Genomic DNA, 19,482 nt, shown 5'->3' with positions numbered 1-19,482 from the left:
AACAGTTAGGATGGCCACTACAAAAATGAGAAGGCAGAGCTTTGTTTGTAAGGAGGCACAGGAACCCCTCACAATTTATCGGACATATAGCAAGCAGATCCAAATCCTGCAGTAGGATGACAAAAGTCTACCTAAAGTATGATTCCAACACAATCAAATAGAAGGAAAATTATAAGAGTGGCATAAAGACAAAATGGTGAACATATGTTAATATATTGTTTACGGGAAACATATGTAAGGAAAATTATTTAAATAAATGACAAACAAATGAATGATCTCTAGTAAAACATACAATCATGTTATATTTGGCGGTATTCTCCCAGCATCCACATCCAAAGAAGAAATTAATGCATATAATTCACCCTTTTTCTTTAAACCCAGTAAACATTATCACATAGCATACTGCATGTTAATTATGAAATCTACATAAACATAAGACGAGGATGCAGTGTTGCATGGGATACACAGTCTAACAGCATGGAGCACTCTACAGGGTAACTCAAAGCTTGGACATATGTGCACAGTGCAAAATAAAATTCAAAAGCATGTGTAAGCATTAACATGGCTTTTAAGCAATTGCTAAATCTTTTTTTTCTTTTCTAGTGTCTGACAAGATGTATGTAAATGCATAGTGTGAACTAATCATTACATGACATACATATCTAGTTAAAAGTACCTAAAAGAAGTTATACTGTAACAGGAAAGTACTTGGAAATTTAATGAATATGCAAGATACTTTATGAACCCTTTTTTATCGATTACTTTCCATGACTCTGAAACTGTACTTATTTGCCTTGAGGAGGACTTCTCAGAGGGGCATACATAATTATTTATGCAAAGTACCCACATGAGGAATGTGTACAAACATTTTTTCTTAAATCTCTTTTTCAAGTGTTGCTACAGATAGGCCAATATCATTTTCTTTGGAAAGGTTATGGTTAAAACACTACTAAAACTGGTTTTGATTTCTACAGTTTAATATTTAACATGTCTGTGTATTCAGAGTTAAAAGTAGACTTGCAACTATATTGTCAGTGTGTACTGAGGGATGTTTAGGGCTGCTGCAACCAGACCTCTTAACTATCCTTATTTTGGAGGACTGTTCCTTTTAAAGGACTGATTTACTCCTGAACATGATATACCCATTTTTGGAGTTATGGCCATATTTTTAGGCTTGATTTACCCCCTTAAAAATTTTCTGAACTCACCCTCAACATACATGATTATTGATGTCTCAGATACATGACCAACGTACTAGTGAATCAGTAATACACTTCTTACATCTCTCTTTTTCAGGAGCAAAAAAAATAACCTTGCATGGTAGAATTCTACAATACATTTCATTAAAGTTTACACATTTTACACTGTATCTTTGATGATGTGCTTACATTTTCCAACATTTTTTTATTTTTAGATGCGTTTAAGAGAAAAATCCCTCATTCTTTCTGCAAGTGGAAAGAGTCATATACTTTCTGGTATTCAAATTTTATGCTACTTAGATGTCCACATTTTTGGCTTGATGGTTCTTCTTTTCAAAGACTTGTGTGCCTATTTTCAATGTTTGTAGATTTAGAGGTATAACTACAACATCAAGAGACTTGATCATGTTTAGTTGGGTGTAGGCATTTAGTAAGTTATGCCAAAATGAGCCAAGGCCTCAAACGAGGGAGAAGTAAGATCCAGGATTAAATTGGGTGTAGGTATTCAGTAAGTTATGTCAGAGGAACCAAGCGTGAATGGGAGGATTTACTTGGGAGGGTACTAAGGGCTAAACCCAAAAATGCCAGAAGAGCAAGTTATTTTAAAAGAACAGGAAAAAGTAGTCAGATATCATGGAATATGAGAAACTGTCGACATTCAATCAAGAAAAAAATGTTCTAATGGATAAGAGCATACAGATACAAGTGATGAATCAAAACTGAAAATAAAATATACATATAAATATATAAACAAAATTCAGCAAACCACCTAGAAATTTTCACAAACCATGAAGCAGGAGATAGAGTGGATAGCAATACTGTTTTATAAATTGATAACAATCTTTACAAAACCGGTTTTGAATAGCAGAAAAGATAGCCTGCTATATACAAAGGCAGTCTGGGGGTACAAAATGCCTTTAGGGGATTTATATGAACCCACTAAGGATAACCCTACCATCTTCAAATATTTTTTAAACATTGGAAGGAATTCAGATAAGTACAATTCTGGGGCAGGGTTGTCAGTGTTATGTATTCACTATTAGTTATATACTATATGAGAAAGAAAGAGCATTATATGAGGGCCAGGAAACAACTGAAAGAAGAAACACAGACTAAAGACTAGATATATTCTCAGAGAGAAAGAAATAATTACAGAGTACAATACACTATTTTCTAGAAAGGAGGATACCCAAGGGAGTAGGTTGGCTTACTTTCTAATTCCCTCATTGGATTTAAACCTATTTAGGAAGGTTAGTATTAAAGACAGCTATATTTCAGATTATGCAATAGTGCAGACTGATATTGCTCTGACCGTGGTTGAGAACAAACAAAATAATTAGAAATGAACATATTATAAGCCTGAGGGAGAAATGTAGTATTATAGTTTTTGGTCAAAAGGCTGATACAGATTAACAGGGAAGATGAAACAGAAGAAGACAAACTGGTATAATATAGTGGGATGGGATGAAGATAGCAATAATGGCAAAACTGTTATTAAACGAAACAAAATCGAAAGTAGGCTCCATGATTTAGAAACAGACAGTTCTGAAAATGTGTATTAGAAATGCTTATCATCTCTCAAGCAGTAGCTGAATGCACATGCAGCAATGATTTTTGGTAGCTTCAGGAGGAGAAAAATGCCAAATGTGTATTATGTTCATTAATGAAAAGAGATTAGTATATAGCCAAACTATTTAATGATAAGGGAGTTAATCTGACTTCATTGAATGAGTTCAGAAAAGATTTCAAAGAATATTAAACATAGTTATAGCTGATTGGAATTGGTTTCATCACACAATTCACAAGGACGTCCTAAATAAACAGGAAATGGTAGAATTAAGGCAACTATATTACCATCTTGTAAAATATGTAACTGTTCTCCTAAGCTTTGTCTCATTTCTTCTTTTTTTTTTATCTCCAGCATTATGGTGTTACAACAATTATCTATCAGTTTTATTATCCATGGCCCATAAGGTCTTCAATATAATGACTCGATGCCCCTCTTCTCTTTTCATTTATTGTCCTTTTTTCCTGGTAGCTGGGACTGTAGAAGATCAATTAAGATGACATTTTCTTTAGTCACCACTGCACTCATAATGTGATAGTTTGTGCCCTGGTATTCTGCATGCCCCGTGCTCAGTCACCATGGGTGATGATTGATGGCATTGTGATACTGCAATCACTTCCGGTCCTGCTATTTTGCTGACCTTCTTGTGTCTGCAGACAGTAGCCAGGGGTTTTGGCAAGAACATTTTTTAATAATATCATCCTTAATAATTAATTTATGAGTCATATAATAGCTATAAATAAATGCAATCTGAGGATCATACTGCTCAACAATAGAAGTCTTAACTCAAGATGCACTTGCTTGAAGCACTGCTCAAAATGGAGAACATCGACATTTGTGCTGGAAAAGAGACCTGTTTTAAAGCAACAGAAAGCACTCCTGTGCTACCAGGCTATAACTCATTCCACACCTTTTGGCCCCAGAACATGGCCCGAAGCTCCAAAGATGGTGGTGTCTCCATATCCATAAAGGGTATGCACACCTCCAGACTGGTAGCCCAGCATAACGCAGCTGAGATATTTCAGGTACAACTAACATTGGGTAAGATGGCAATTCAGGTCGTAGACTGCTATAGGTCCCCAACCATGTCCCAAGACTATCATGCCACATTCCTAATCACCTTGGAAACTATTAGGGTCCAACCCAACATTATCATACTAGGTGACTTCAACTAACCCTTCATCAACTGGGAAAACTACTCATGCACCAATACGCTGGCCCAACACTTCCTGGAATTCATCAATTCCAATGCCCTGGACCAACTCATTTTTCCCCCCACTAAAGGAAGCAACATCCTTGACCTTGTTATTACTAAAATGGGCAACCATTGCTCTACACCAATAGTCAATTCCTCCCTGGTTAGATCCGACCACAAACTAATCAACATGCAAATCCACATCTCACTCACATCCCCCGCAAAGGTAACCACCATGAAAAACTTGTCCAAAGCTGACTTTGGGCTCCTAAAAACAGAGGTGGCTAACTTCATGGCACCCATGTCAATGGAAAATAGATGCATGACTGCCGAATCATATACCAGTGCACTGTATAAACACGTACATAAATGCATGGAACTAGCCATACCCAACAGAACCAAGACAATGTCCTCCTCCAAAAAAGAAGCCAATCTGGTGGTCCTCTACCATTAATAAACTCTACATCAGAAGGAAGAAACTGTTGCAGAAAAAAAGTGAAGTCCCAAGACTGGAAAAACTCCCTTATTAGCCTCAACAAAAAGTTGAGATCCCTTATCAAAACCTCTAAAGCCAGCTATGAAGGCAGAATTGTAGCAGACACTAAAAACAACCACAAAGCCGTCTATAGTTTTATCAAGAGTCTCCATGGCAATACCCAGGTTTGCTCTGAGTTACTGCACAATGATACCTCCTATACTGAAGCAACAGATATTGTCAACATACTGTCCGACAGATTCAGTGCCAACTTTACCTCTCCCCCCCAAAGGACCAATCACAATACCAGAGGAATGGCAGGCACCCAGCATTACTGCAGCACAGGTTAAAGCTGCATTGTCCAAGGCCAAGAATACAGCTTCCATGGGACCCGACAATATCCCTGGATGTGTTCTACATGAACTACAAAGTGAACATGACACTACATCTGTGTGCCCTGTTCAGTCAGAGCCTCACCTCAGGCTTTGTCCCTACCAAATGGCACACTGCTACAGTCATCTCTCTTCATAAAGGGGAAGTGAGTACAGACCCTGGGAATTGCAGCAAAAATGCGAATGGAAGTGATCGCCCCATTAGCCTGACAAGTCTGAGATGTAAGGCTATGGAGAGCATCATCATGGACCTAATTAACAAGGATATAGGGAATCTCCAATCTCTAGATCCCATGCAATTTGGCTTTATGAAAAGTAGATCATGCCTGCTCAACCTGGTTGACTCCTTTGAGTCGGTCACCAGAGCTGTGGATGAGGGCAAGGCAGTTCATACAGCCTCAAACAAAAAGAGAGACCAGCACTCGGCGACAGCAGGATAAAATAATATTTATTTAAGGTTGCAAAAGTCAACCTACTCAATTTGCACAAACCGGTTTCGGCTGTTATAGCCTTTTTCAATGTGACTTATCCAAAAACATAAGATTCCAAAAACCATGTTACATCCTGGTTCTCCATTTATACCCACAACTTAAAGTGGTATTGCCCATTTTTATATTTGTATGCAGAGTACTTATGCAGTATATTGTATTGAAATGATAAAACTGATTTTACTTATTTATGCATAGTGAAACATATTTGATGACCATATTTACATGCTTATAGATACTTACTTATTTGAATTATATTATAAAGCATGTTTGATTGGCCCATGCTCATTAAACATATATTACAAACATATTTTAACCCCTGTTAATGTCCTGCCTAATAAGGCTAATGTAAACTGTAACCCTAAATGTATTAACTATTTATATCATGCTTAGAGGCAAAAGACAGATAATATGCATATGATTAATATTTTTATTATAATGAAGCATATTATTATTTAACTTAATTGTTTGTTACTTGGGGATTATGATGTAAAATGTTAAAATGAAATGCCGACCAGAATCATGTGGTATACTTTTACCCATGAAAATGTACACATATAAATATATATATATATATATGTATATGTTTGTCCACATGTATTTTTTGTGTTTTGGCCTATTGTTGGTTCTCTTAATATTGATATATAGTATGTAGAAATCAACTGATTGGATATTTGCCTGCCTAATAGTGATATTATAATCTGATAAATCATATGGGGTACCAGGGGACTATCCCTCATGTACTTGATATTCGTTTAATCCTGGCTTGAAAAAAGCCCCAAGGGTGGTGATATATTTGGCCCGATGTTCTTGTTCTGCTTTCTATGTTGGGCAGACTTCTAGGCCCATCAGAATCAGGATTAGTGAACATCTGAGCTCAATCAGAAACAGAAAAATAACCAACGCTTTGTACAAACATACTCAACAACACACAGGAGCATCATTTAAGTTCGCCATAATAGACAAAATAGAATTACACAGGAATTTCAAGATGGGGTGGCACACTAAACTCAACAATATGGAGAATAAGTGGATCACCACCCTTGGGGCTTTTTTCAAGCCAGGATTAAATGAATATCAAGTACATGAGGGATAGTCCCCTGGTACACCATATGATTTATCAGATTATAATATCACTATTAGGCAGGCAAATATCCAATCAGTTGATTTCTACATACTATATATCAATATTAAGAGAACCAACAATAGGCCAAAACACAAAAAATACATGTGGACAAACATATACATATATATATATATATATATATATATATATATATATATATATATTTATATGTGTACATTTTCATGGGTAAAGGTATACCACATGATTCTGGTCCGCATTTCATTTTAACATTTTACATCATAATCCCCAAGTAACAAACAATTAAGTTAAATAATAATATGCTTCATTATAATAAAAATATTAATCATATGCATATTATCTGTCTTTTGCCTCTAAGCATGATATAAATAGTTAATACATTTAGGGTTACAGTTTACATTAGCCTTATTAGGCAGGACATTAACAGGGGTTAAAATATGTTTATAATATATGTTTAATGAGCATGGGCCAATCAAACATGCTTTATAATATAATTCAAATAAGTAAGTATCTATAAGCATGTAAATATGGTCATCAAATATGTTTCACTATGCATAAATAAGTAAAATCAGTTTTATCATTTCAATACAATATACTGCATAAGTACTCTGCATACAAATATAAAAATGGGCAATACCACTTTAAGTTGTGGGTATAAATGGAGAACCAGGATGTAACATGGTTTTTGGAATCTTATGTTTTTGGATAAGTCACATTGAAAAAGGCTATAACAGCCGAAACCGGTTTGTGCAAATTGAGTAGGTTGACTTTTGCAACCTTAAATAAATATTATTTTATCCTGCTGTCGCCGAGTGCTGGTCTCTCTTTTTGTTTGAGCATTTATGGTTTGGACCGTGCACCAACAGTCCTATGTGCGTGCCTTGGTGTTTGTAGTTCATACAGCCTACCTCGATCTGGCCAAGGCCATTGATACCATTCCCCACCTAGGAATTATTGATAAACTCAGTAAACTAGACATCAACCCCTATATCACTAGGTGGATTGCAAATTGGCTCACAGATAGAACCCATAGTGTGAAAGCAGCAGACTCCAAGTCAGATTGCTGACTAGTCATGAGTGGAGTCCCACAGGGATCAGTCCTGGGTCCTCTCTTGTTTGGCATCTACTTCTCAGATGTCCAGGCCAACATGGAGGGACTCTGGTTGACCAAGTTCACAGATGACTGCAAGCTGGGAGCTATTATTAACCCCCCAAGTGATGTAGACATCCTACAGAAAGGCTTCATCGAGACAAATGACTGGTGTCAAAACCATGGCGTTAAGCTTAATGCCAAAAAATGCATTGTCATCCCCTTTGGGAAAAACTCAGTTCCCACTAATTACCACATTGATGGGAGCCCACTGAACACTGAAGGCATTATAAGAGAACTGGAGACAGAAGTTGACAGCAATCTCTCCTTTGGCCACCACATTGCCACTGTGGTCAGAAGGTCCTTCTATGTGGCACATCTCATTACCAAGGGTTTTGCATCCAGGAAGAAAGAGATCATTGTCTCTCTCTACTCTTCCCTCATTAGAACAATCATAGAGTATAATGCCCCATTTGGCATGTACCTCATTAGACACATGCAACAGCTGGAAAAGTCACAAAAGTACCTTACAAAGAGAATCCTAGTCCTTAAACACGTCTTACATGGACAGACTCAAAAAATTCCAGCTATTCTCTGTCTCATTTCATCTACTAAGAGGTGATCTCTGCTTGACTTACAAAGCCATGTCTGACCCAACTCTGTTAGAAATGCTACAGCTAAAGAAATCCCAATCCCTCCACACTACATACTCCAGAGACCTCAACCTCATTACCACAATCAACAGAACATGATGGAGGGACAGGTTCATAACCCAGAAACTGCCCATGCTCTGGAATAGACTTCCCATACATGTCAAACAGAGCACCTCACAGGCCCTCTTCAAGAATCTTGATGAGTAGATGGGAAGTAGAATGTTCATCCAGGGATCACTGCAGTGGCTCTACTTGATAGAGGCACTGGAAACTAACATCAGTCAGCACGATGCCAGGGCACTTCTGTGGGCTAGGTTTGTAAAGTCCCCAGGGCCATAGCTTAGTACACACCTATGAACCTATGACATATACTGTTTGGCCCATATTGTGTATATTTATGTCCCAGATGTTATACAACAAGAAAGGAATTGTGTGTCAAGATTGCTCTTATGTTGCCTGTATCTATATCAACCTGCATCATTTTAAAAGTTCATTGCTTTTTGAATTTTGCTGCAGCTTACTCAGTAATACTACACTTGTGGCCTTCCTTTTATGTCTCTCAAGTTCTCAGTACAACCATAACATACCCTCTGTCTTTGCACCTTGTTGATGTAAGGAATTCAGTGATTGTAAACAGCATTTTTTATAGCGTTCTTCAAACTACACACCTAACTGCTGTATTTTAGCCTTTGAGTTGTTGAGTGTACTCCACTTATAAGGCACTTCTTGGAAAAAAAGATATTGCAGCTTTTGCTCATTTCTTTCTATGCCACGGCTCATTTTCTGCCTTTTTTCCCAAGCATTCCTTGCAATTTGTCAGCAGGCAGTGCTAAAGACTTTTGAACCATTCTTTGTCATCCAAAATCTGAATTTTCAAAATATCTGCCCTTTATTATAATGGTGTTTTACAATGTATTTTCACTTTATATGGAAACAAACAATGTAGTTTTCATGCTCTGTGCTATATTTCAGGACACCTGGGACTTGGGAGATCAGGGTTGGTGTGTATTAGTTTGCTGCATTTATTTTTCATACCTGTTACACACTCTCATATAGCTCAGCAACATGCAAGCCTTGTCAGGTTCACAGTCAACTCAAAAATGACTACAGTCTTCAGTACTATCCAGTGCATTATGGGCAAAACCCTGTTTAGGCTCTACACAGACATGATCAGTCTATCACTTACTGCGTAGATCATCACAGTGATCCAATATTAATATATAACTTTCTGTTAGGGAAAATAATGTAATTCTCTTTTCAGGTAACACATTGCACAGATCTGCATATTAAGATATGTATATTCACATAGTTTTCATGTTTAAGACCATGCAGTATCAACCACATTTTAAATTATTGTACACAAATCTGCATTTTTTTCACTAATACAGAATTTATCTGTTGCAGTATTAGTCATGCATTTTATTAATTATTTTGTCAAGATCCTTTACAGGCCATGGGCCTTTTGGCAATGGAGGTGTATTCTGAGGTTGTCTATTTTGAGACATTTGGTGTTCAGTCAAGAATTGACACAAGCATTCATATCTGGACACCATGCCAACATTTTTGCTTAGCCTGATGGAATTAATTCAGGAAATGAGTTCCTTTCACAGAAGTTCATTTGAGCCTAGTCATGAGTAACCTGTGGAGGCCTCATCAATAGTCACGGAGATCTTGAGGGAACATTGTCAGGTCATATGGATTTATCAGTGATACAAATGCTTTGTGATCTGCTTGTAAGTGGCAACTGTCCGGGTCCAACAAGTTATGTGGAAAGTACTGACTTGCCCATACTCCACCCAGGTATTTCTTTTCAATTTGGAATATCAATTTTCAGTCTGTTTTCCCATTCAGGCTTCAATTTGCCATTAGTCTGGTGCAGTAAAGCTGATGCAACACAATAATTGCTGAAATCTGCAATGACCTTCATACAACCCTGTTCCTGGACTTCACCCCCATGTCGTACCTCTCAACCTCTTAGCACAAGAAATCTGGACAAAGTCTAAAATAATGGGGGGGGGGCAAAGGCCCAAAAATAGGGACAGACTTTATATGTTGTTCCTATAAACTTAGAAGGTTGCTAGAATAACAGGATATGTGCTCACTTGCATTTTCTGAAGGATATGAAGTCAGAAAATCAAATGTATGTCATTGTTTACTGACTTCAATCCTCAGTGACTTGCCAGAAAAACAGAAATTCTATGAGGAACAGATCAACAATATGAGGCAAAAATCTGACCATTCTATGAAAATCTGTATAATTGTGAGCTATGGCCTATGTCCATGCTATGATTTTCTTTAGCAGGTCTATTACAGGATAAAACACCATTGACAGTCTTGACAATAAATTATCCAGATAAATTAGCATGCTGAACATTTGTCAGAGTTCCATAACATCATTTGGACTTTGTAAGTCAGTCAGAGGTTTTATGTGGTTAGATCTGGTCTGATACCATCTCCAGTAATGTATTTTCTAAAATACTGCATCTCAGTCTTGCCAAAACAGTAGTTTTACATTGAGTTTGAGTACTGATTATTCAGTGCTCTGAAGCACTGATTTACTGTTTTATTATGTGACTTTTTGTCTGGTCCAAACACCGAAGGCTCATCCATCATTATCACCATGAGCTCTTGTTCTTTGAGGACTGTACTATTTTATGCTTAATGATTTCTGGTGCTGAGATAATTCCAAAAAGTACCCTCATGAAACAGAGGCTTCCAGAAGGAGGGTATCTGTCAAATCTTCGAACGCTCAAAATTTTGAACGTTACACGGTCGAGACCAAACGTTCGAAATTTTGAGTGCTCGAAGATAGACTTTCAATGGCACCGTATGGTGCAGATAGGGAGGATTTCCCTTTTCTGCACTGAAGTGCGGTATCGGAGTTGGTATATTTAAGTAGTGGGGGGTGTGTAGTCCACCAGATTGAACAGGCAAGACATCCCTTTGACAAAGACAAATTGGGTCTGGTCCAGTAAGATTTCCTATGTCATTACTGATCAGGCCCATGATAATTCTCTCCATGGCCTCACAGATAAGACTAGTCAAGCTTATGGGTCTGTAGTTTCCTAGGTCAGTTGATTGGCTCCCCTTGTGCTTAGGGACAATTGTTACAGTCCTCCATTTCTCTGGGACAATGCCCATCCAGAAACTGTGGTTAAATAGGGCTTCTAGTGGTCCTGAAAAATTCTGTTTTAAGGTATTTAAGAAGCATGCTGGAATGTTGTTGGGATCCAAGGAGGCTGTGTTTTTGGCTTTAGTCAGTGCAGTAGGGACCTGTTCCCTCATAATGACTGGTAGGGGGATGGTTGCGGGTATTTATTTGGTTGTGGTAGGAGGTGATGGGAGGAGGGAGGAGTTGAACTGAATATGTTAGCCAGCAGGTCTGCTGTAGTTTCAAGCTGGGTGTAAGTGCTGCCATTCATGATTAACTTGGTACATTACTGAGCATTTCCCCTGAGGTTATGAACATAATTAAAAAAAAGCCTTAGGGTAATCATTCATCTGCGAGGCAATCTTTGCTTTATAGTTTGCTTTGGCAGATTTTACCAGGTCTCTAATTTGTTTGTTTAGACTGCTGAGTGTCTTTTTGATATGTTTTGCCTGTTCCTTCTTGGCTTTTCAGAGGATTATTTTTTTTCCTTTGTTGAATAGCCTATTTATGCCAGGTTCCACCAGGGTTGTTTATTTTTGCCAGTAAACATAGATTTGACTCAGAAAGGTACTGCATCCTCTATGCAGCTATGAATGTGGTTATAAAGTGCTGTTGTGTACAGCTCAGAGTAGGCCACAGTGTCATCCAGGTTGAGAGGGGCTTGGAAGTTTAATAAGCTGTCACTTAGATTAAGGTAATTGGCCATAGCAAAGTTCTTAACAGGTTTGGAGTTTGTTGGGGGTTCTAGGTTAGTTTTAGTACTAAAGGATATCATTTTGTTTTCAGATCTTACATGGGAGAAGTTACTGCATGGGATGGAGAAGCATCTCCCCATGTTCGTGAGTATTAAGTCTAGCACATTCCACTAGCTGGTGAGCTAACTAGTTGCTCCAGGCTATTTGCATTGACGAAGTCCAAAAACCTCTGAGCAAGAGAATTATGGGTCATATAAGTCTCCCAGTTTATGGAGGAGTAGTTGAAGTCACCCATAAGTATGATGGTAGGTCGAATGTTAGGAGATTCCAGTAGGTTTAGGAAGGAGGTGTGATTTTCCAGGCTTATGTCAGGGGGATCTGTAGCTAGCAAGCATATGATTGGGGGTTGCACCTATAGTTAGTTGGGCATGGAGCAGCTCAAGCAAGTCATGTTGTGGGACCAGTTTAGCAGTGTACTTGTCCTTTATGAACACTGAGACACCTCCTCCCTTTGTTTTATCCTGAGCTGAGGGAGACTGAAGTACATGAAAGGCATTATAGCCTTTGGTAGCCAGGGTGCTTTCCATGGTTCTGCACCATGTTTCCATGACTGCAACTTCTCCAGGGTGAGGAATGCTTCCAGGGAGTTCAGTTTTTTATTTAAACTCCTAGCGCTGAGCAGCAGTACCTTTAAGTAGTCATAAGTGGTTTTTGTTATGTTGGATTTTTTAACAACTTGATACTGCCTAAAAAGGCACTATGGAGTAGATAAACTTTTTGCCAGTATTCAGAAGCCAAGGGGTGACAAGTGCAAACCATCTCTGGCAAAGCATTGTGGTTTGTTGACCATGTCTCCCAGGCTGACAGATACTGGATCCCCTTGTTGTGACACCAGAAACTAAGCCAATTGTTGAAGTTCATTTTTTGCTCATACTGTCTCTTCATCATTGGTGAAGGTAGGATGCTACTCAAGGCTAGATTCACACCAACCTGGGATACATATTCATTGAGCTCTATCATATCTCTCTTCATAGGGACTATATTACCTTATCGAAAAACCTAGTCAGCGAATGCCTGCTCACTGACCAATAAACAGCAAACTGTCACGTCCAGAGTGCAGAATAAAACTCTCTTAATGTAAAACAAACTGGTTTGGATCTCAAACACATTCTTTACAACAAAAGGCAGAACTACTGCAGTAGCAAGAATCCATTTTTACAACAAAAGGCAGAACTACTGCAGTAGCAGGAATCCTTGTTAATAAGTTACAAACCTTGAGAAATGTTCCCAAATATAGAAAAATGTGCACAGAACTTCTACAAACATAGAAAAATGTTGCAGAACTTACAAATATTTTGGCAAACTCAGAACAGATTTTGTAGTATCTGAGGAGGTTAGAAAATATTAAAATACTGCTAAAACAACCTATGAGTAGTACAGTAACAAACAGATGGTGTTTCTTTAACAAATGCAGACTGAAAAACAGTGATAAATTAAAAAAAAATCAATAAATGCAGATCAGAATTGTTAAATGACACTGAGATAGAGCAAGTGCAATATCTATCTATCTATCTATCTATATATATATATATATATATATATATATATATATATATATATAAATAAGCTTTGTCCACAGATGGTTTTAGAAGTAATCCGAGGTCTTGCAGTCACAGTTGTCCAAGTTAGGCACAGGGAAGCTCTGAATAAATGAGTATAGTCTCACAAAAATGTGGGGCTTTTATACAAGCAGGATGAAAGACTTTTACACAGTTAAGCCCTTAAATTAGGCCAATCAGGAAAAACACACAATAAGCCTTCCATCAGCAGTTCGCAACTCAGATGGCTTGAATCAGCCAGTGCTTACACCAAAGTGCAGAATAAAACCCTCTTAATGTAAAATGAACTGGTTTTGAGCTCAAGTGCTGTAAAAATGCTTTACAACAAAAGTCCGAACTTCAGCAGTAGCAGGAGTCCTTGGAAATAAGTTTACAAACCCTGAGAAATGTTCCCAAATACAGAAATATCAGCAAGTCATAGGTTCTTAAGTTCACAGGTAAACAATAGGTTAGCTGCTCTTGTAGGCCCTTTTTAGCCTTGCTATTTTCCCATTTTGTGCTCAAAATAACCTATCCCATTTGGTTACATATTAGACTTACCCATACCATGGCCGATAATTATATATTACCCCTAATGAGAATAACTGTGATCATACCATACATAATTTGAGGGTCCCATGCATAAAAAATTTAGGAGCTGCCTCTGTGTATTAGTAGTACAGTGGGCAATCCTATAGTAAGGTTTCTGTTTCCCATCCATAGATCTATATTGCATTTTAATATGTACAGAGAAGTACTTTGTTTTATGTGGATGAGGAGTCTGCTCCACTGCAGTGGTATCCTGTGTGAGCTCAACCTATCTCTCCAAACCATTCTGTTGATATTGCAAAAGAGGTTTTGATCCCTAGATCAAGTTTTTCTGATCCCATTTGACTTCCTGATGTGCAGTAAATCCATCAATAAAGGAGCCGAGGATGCCTTGCATGCCAGGCACAGGTCACCTCTTAGCAGTCTGTAGCATACTGAGTATAGTGACAGGGTTTTGAGTCAGTCCATGTAGGACATGTTGTTTGGGCCTTGTATCCTTTTAGTAAGGTATCTTTGTGGGCATTCCAGTTATTGCATGTGTCTGGATAGAGACATGCCAATGGGGGGGGGGGGTTATATTCAACAATTGGGCTAATTAGGGCCTCAGTAAAGGGGAACAGTGAAATCTCTAGAGCTGGACATAATCCAGTGACATCTCTAGATCTAAACACAATCTCTTTGTTTATAAGCTGTGCAGTATAGAAGGACTTTCTCACAACAGTAGACACAAATCTTCTCACATAGACTTACTTCTAGTAAGGAAAGGACATTAGGATAGAATCAGCAGTTGCAAAACCATCCTCAGTAAAACAGTCATCTGACAGCATAAACCACTAGTTGCCACAGTTGGCTGCAAGCAGTGGTCAGAGAAGGCTCTAAGGTCAACAGAGACTAGGCTGAAAATCTGGAAGTTGACTTCTGAGAAAGCACAAGAGTTCAGGGTATGACATAGGGCTTTATCACTTTAAGAAGAAGAAGTAAGAAGAGTTGAAGAAAAATGGCAGCACCTGGAAACAGCATGTGTGAGAACTATGAGACATATGTAGGTGAGCCAGTGATGGAATGCAGAAGCCCAGGAAGTCATCAAAAGAAAGGAGGAGTGCAGAAAAAAGAGGGAGTTAGAAAAGGCAGACCAGGCTAAGAGCAAATAATTGTTGGCTAACAAAGAGGCTAAGAGAGCAGTTGCAATATTGAAGATCAAGGTATTAGAGGTGCTCTGCCAGTGTTTGGAAAGTGACTCAATAGATAACGACAAGAAACATTATCAGGTTGTAAGGCAAACACAGAAAGATAAGATCCTTCATAAGGGATGCCAACAACAACCTCCTCAATACTCCACTGAACATCAAACACAGATAGAAGGATTACTTCAAGCAGCTTCTGAATGAAGAAACCCCCAAACAATTGGTACTGACTCTGATACAGTCTATGGTGAAAAAAAGAGAAGCCAGCCCCTAAAATGGTAAGAACAGCACTAAGGAATATGAAGTCAGGGAAAACAGCAGGCTGAAATGAAGTCACAGCAGATAAGATCAAAATGTTGGGTGAATTAGGGGAGAAATGGCTCCTGAGGGTACTCATAACAGTATGGAGAGAAATGTGTATCCCAGATGACTGGAGAATAAGCATAGTAGTGTCAGTGTACAAGAATAAAGGGGAGATTTACAACTGTGTGTAGTATAGAGGTATCTTACTCCTGTCACACTGCAGGAAAACAGAGTAGTAGAAAGTAACATGGGTGGCAAGCAGTTCAGATTCAAATCAGAATGCAGCACAATTGATCCAATGGTTGCAGTGAGACAGATATTTGAGAAGAGGCTGAAGACTAGGAAAAAGTCCAACTGGGCATTCCTAGACTTGGAGAAGGCAAGTCCCTGAAACATTAGTAGAATTAGTGCAGGCTATGTATAACGACCCACTGACTCAAGTACAAATAGTGTTCAGTCTCACAGAATGGTTTCCAGTGGGAGTGGGTGTGCATAAGGGTTAAGCTCTGAGCCCATTGCTGTTCATACTGGTCATTGACTACATTAGCAAACAGGTTTGAGGGGAGATATCAAGAAATTTGCTTTATGCAGACAACGTGGCATTACAGGCATACTCTAAACAAGTACTCCAGCGAAGGATAGTGGAATGGAATGTAAAACTGAATGCAGATGCGATAAAACTGAGTACAGATAACATAGCTGTAATGATAGCAAATGGGGGAAATCAGAAGAACCGAAATCAAAGGGAAAATAGCAGAACAGGATAACAGATTCAAGTATCTAGAAGAGGTGGTTGAGGAGAAGAGAAGTCTGAATAAGGAGGTCAAACTAGAATAAAGGATGCTGCAGCCAACTAACACACAGTGTCAGGTGTAGTGTGTGACAGGAGAATGCCAAAGAAGCCGAAAAGTAAGGCGTACAAAACAATGGTGTGACTAGTACTACTGTACGGTACAGAAATCTGGGCAGTAAAGGCAGACCAGTTAAAGAAGCAAGAGGTGATGGAGATGAAGTGCCTGACATGGGTTGTAGGTTGCACACTGTGGGTCAGAAGAAGTGAGAATATCATAACAGAGTGCCAAGCAATTCCATTTGCAGAGAAGGTCAAATAGAGCAGATTACAGTGGTTCAGACACGTGCAGGAAGCAGAAGATAGGCTGGTGAAGAAGATCTGAGACAGGCAGGAAGAAGGCAAGAGAAAACAAGGGAGTCCAGCAAAGGGATGGATTGTGTGAGAGAAGACATGGCAGTTGGGCATGACTGGTTAAGAAGATAGAAGAGTAGCACTGAATCAAGAGAGATGGTAATAGTTGATGTGATATCCTAACCCCATGTAGAAATGGGAAGAAAGGGAGATGATTCTGATGATGATGATGTACTACTTAGCAGATTATCAGTTAATGACCCAAAAACACATAGCTACAAAACCTATATGTGACTCCTTTTCTTTCAGTCATAGCTAGTAACTCGCCCCAACATCTGAGTTTCCTACTTGCACTACTATGTACTTCCATTTCTGATTTGACCAAATGCAGAAGATTCAAGATGCATCTATATGCACTATCACAAACTGCAGTTGTGTCTGTCCCAGTGTTTGTGTTAAACCTAACTGGCAATGGTGGATTATAATAGGGTTGAAACAGGCAGTCTCCTGGGGCCTATAGCCACCCAACAAAATACAACAATGCTGCAAAATGAAATATTACTTTTTTTGCTGTTTTTTTCTTCATTCAGACAATCCAGAATGTTCCAGATCCTACAACCAGTAGTAGCGTAGTTAGTACAGGGGTTGTGTCTCCATATCCCACAGCCTATAGTTGTGCAGTCTACTAACTACCTATGAACCAGAGTAGTTATGCTATAAAGGAAGGAAATTGATTGCTGTAAACAGAAGATCATCATGTGATGCCACATTCATAGGTGAGATCCTTGATTTACTTGTTCTTTTGAATATTGACAGTGTATTATTACTTAGCTATTTTAGAAATTAGTATACATTTTTAATTTCCACTGTTTTTTGCAGGCACACAGGTGAAAAGTACAATGTGCTTTGGTTAAAACAGTTTGCTGAGAACTTAGTGTAGTTGAGTAAGCCTATGATCTGTTAAAGAGCTACTTCTTGTACTACAGGGTTTGATTCCCTCAGCCTTCATTTGTCCTCTATGCAGCTCTAACCAAGTTATTTCACCAGACTGTAAGCCCGAGCTGCTCCTCAAATGTAGCATTTGTCTCCAGTGGGCTGTCTGAGGCTGTTAGCAAAAACAGTACATATCTGTAGGTGGAATTACAGCAGCCTTCCTTCATACACCCACTAATTAATACTTCACTATATGTTACTTGAGTATTAATCTGGCACATATCTTATAGTTTAAGGGTTTCCAGGTGCATTTTCACTAAATGTGAGTTTCAGTGGACATTTACTGCTTCTCATGCTGACAATGTTTTGGTTAGAAAATAACTGTCAGTATGCTTTCTGTGAAATTTGAAATAAACGTTTTAAATGGAATACAAATCTTTATCATAATTGTTAAGGTAAAGAAGTAATAGTATGTACATTGACAGGCTTGAACAGTGTTTATAGTAATTGGGGAGAGACAGTCAAGTAATAGGATATTTATATAGCAGGTGGGAGATGGATTCATTACCCTGAATAGGGACCCATCCCATTTGGCTATGATACAGCTCTGTTGCTTACATACATGCATACATACATGCATGCAAAATATTTCAATCATGGGTGTCCTAGTCTGCCAGTATACCAAAACAGTTGTTTCTATAAGTGTCCGAGCTGTTCTTAAAAAATATCTAAATCTGGTACTTGTTGTAATATAATTTGGTAGTCTATTTCATGCAACAGTTGCTGTCTCACAGAACCAATTAGAACACTTCTCATTTCTATAGAGTCCTCTACATAGGTTGTCTGATGATTCTCTACTATTATTTGATAACCCCAAACATTCCTAGAGGCAGTTGTTTCTAAATGCCCTATATACCTGAATAAGGTATTCTCTTAAATGTCTGTATGAGACACTGTGCACATTCAGATATTTCAGTCTTACATAATAACTTAAATGTTCACATCCCTGGATGCCCTTGGCAAGTTTCCACTGCACTCTTTCCAGTTTACTAATGTTGTCTGATAAGGTTTCCAAATTATAATCACATACTCAGGTTTGGGTCTAATGTAACTAACAAACAATGACTTCATCATTTATGATTTCCTAAACTTTATAAATCTTTTTATACAATGTATAGTTATATAACTATCATTAACCAATTGGTTGATATGATTCGAAAAACTCAAAGCTGGATCAACCTGTATACCCAGGTCATTAAATGAATCTACAGTTTCAGTCACTCTGAGCTGTATTAAATATTCACCTTTCAATTTACGTCTCTAAAATCTCATGTTTAATTTTTGATGTATTTATCAGCATATTTTTCTCCCAAATGATCAATTTATCAAGTTCTTTTGCAGCCATGCCCTATCTGTAACTCGTAATCAGTTTACCCACTTTCAAGACATCTGCATACATACTGTATAAAACCTCAGAATAAAAAAGTAGATCTGAAAGATACAATCTAAACAAGCACTGGCTTAGAGTAAAGCCCTGGTGGACATATTGACAGTAACCTCGAATTTCACCTGTCCAGTTGCTGTATGAAACTTGCCATGACCTATTTGTAAGTTATACAGCCAGCTGTCAATCTTACTAATAATACACCAATACCTAGTTGCTCTAATTTATTGATCAGTATTTTCTGTATGACTCTGTCAAATGCTGGTTAAATATGTATACATTTCATGACAGCACAAGTTTTCATTCATAGCTGTTAT

The sequence above is a fragment of the Protopterus annectens genome, chromosome 2.part0, assembly GCF_019279795.1.
Source record: "Protopterus annectens isolate FY-2018-M chromosome 2.part0, PAN1.0, whole genome shotgun sequence".
Lineage (NCBI taxonomy): Eukaryota > Metazoa > Chordata > Ceratodontiformes > Protopteridae > Protopterus > Protopterus annectens.
Note: the sequence above shows the minus strand (reverse complement) of the source record.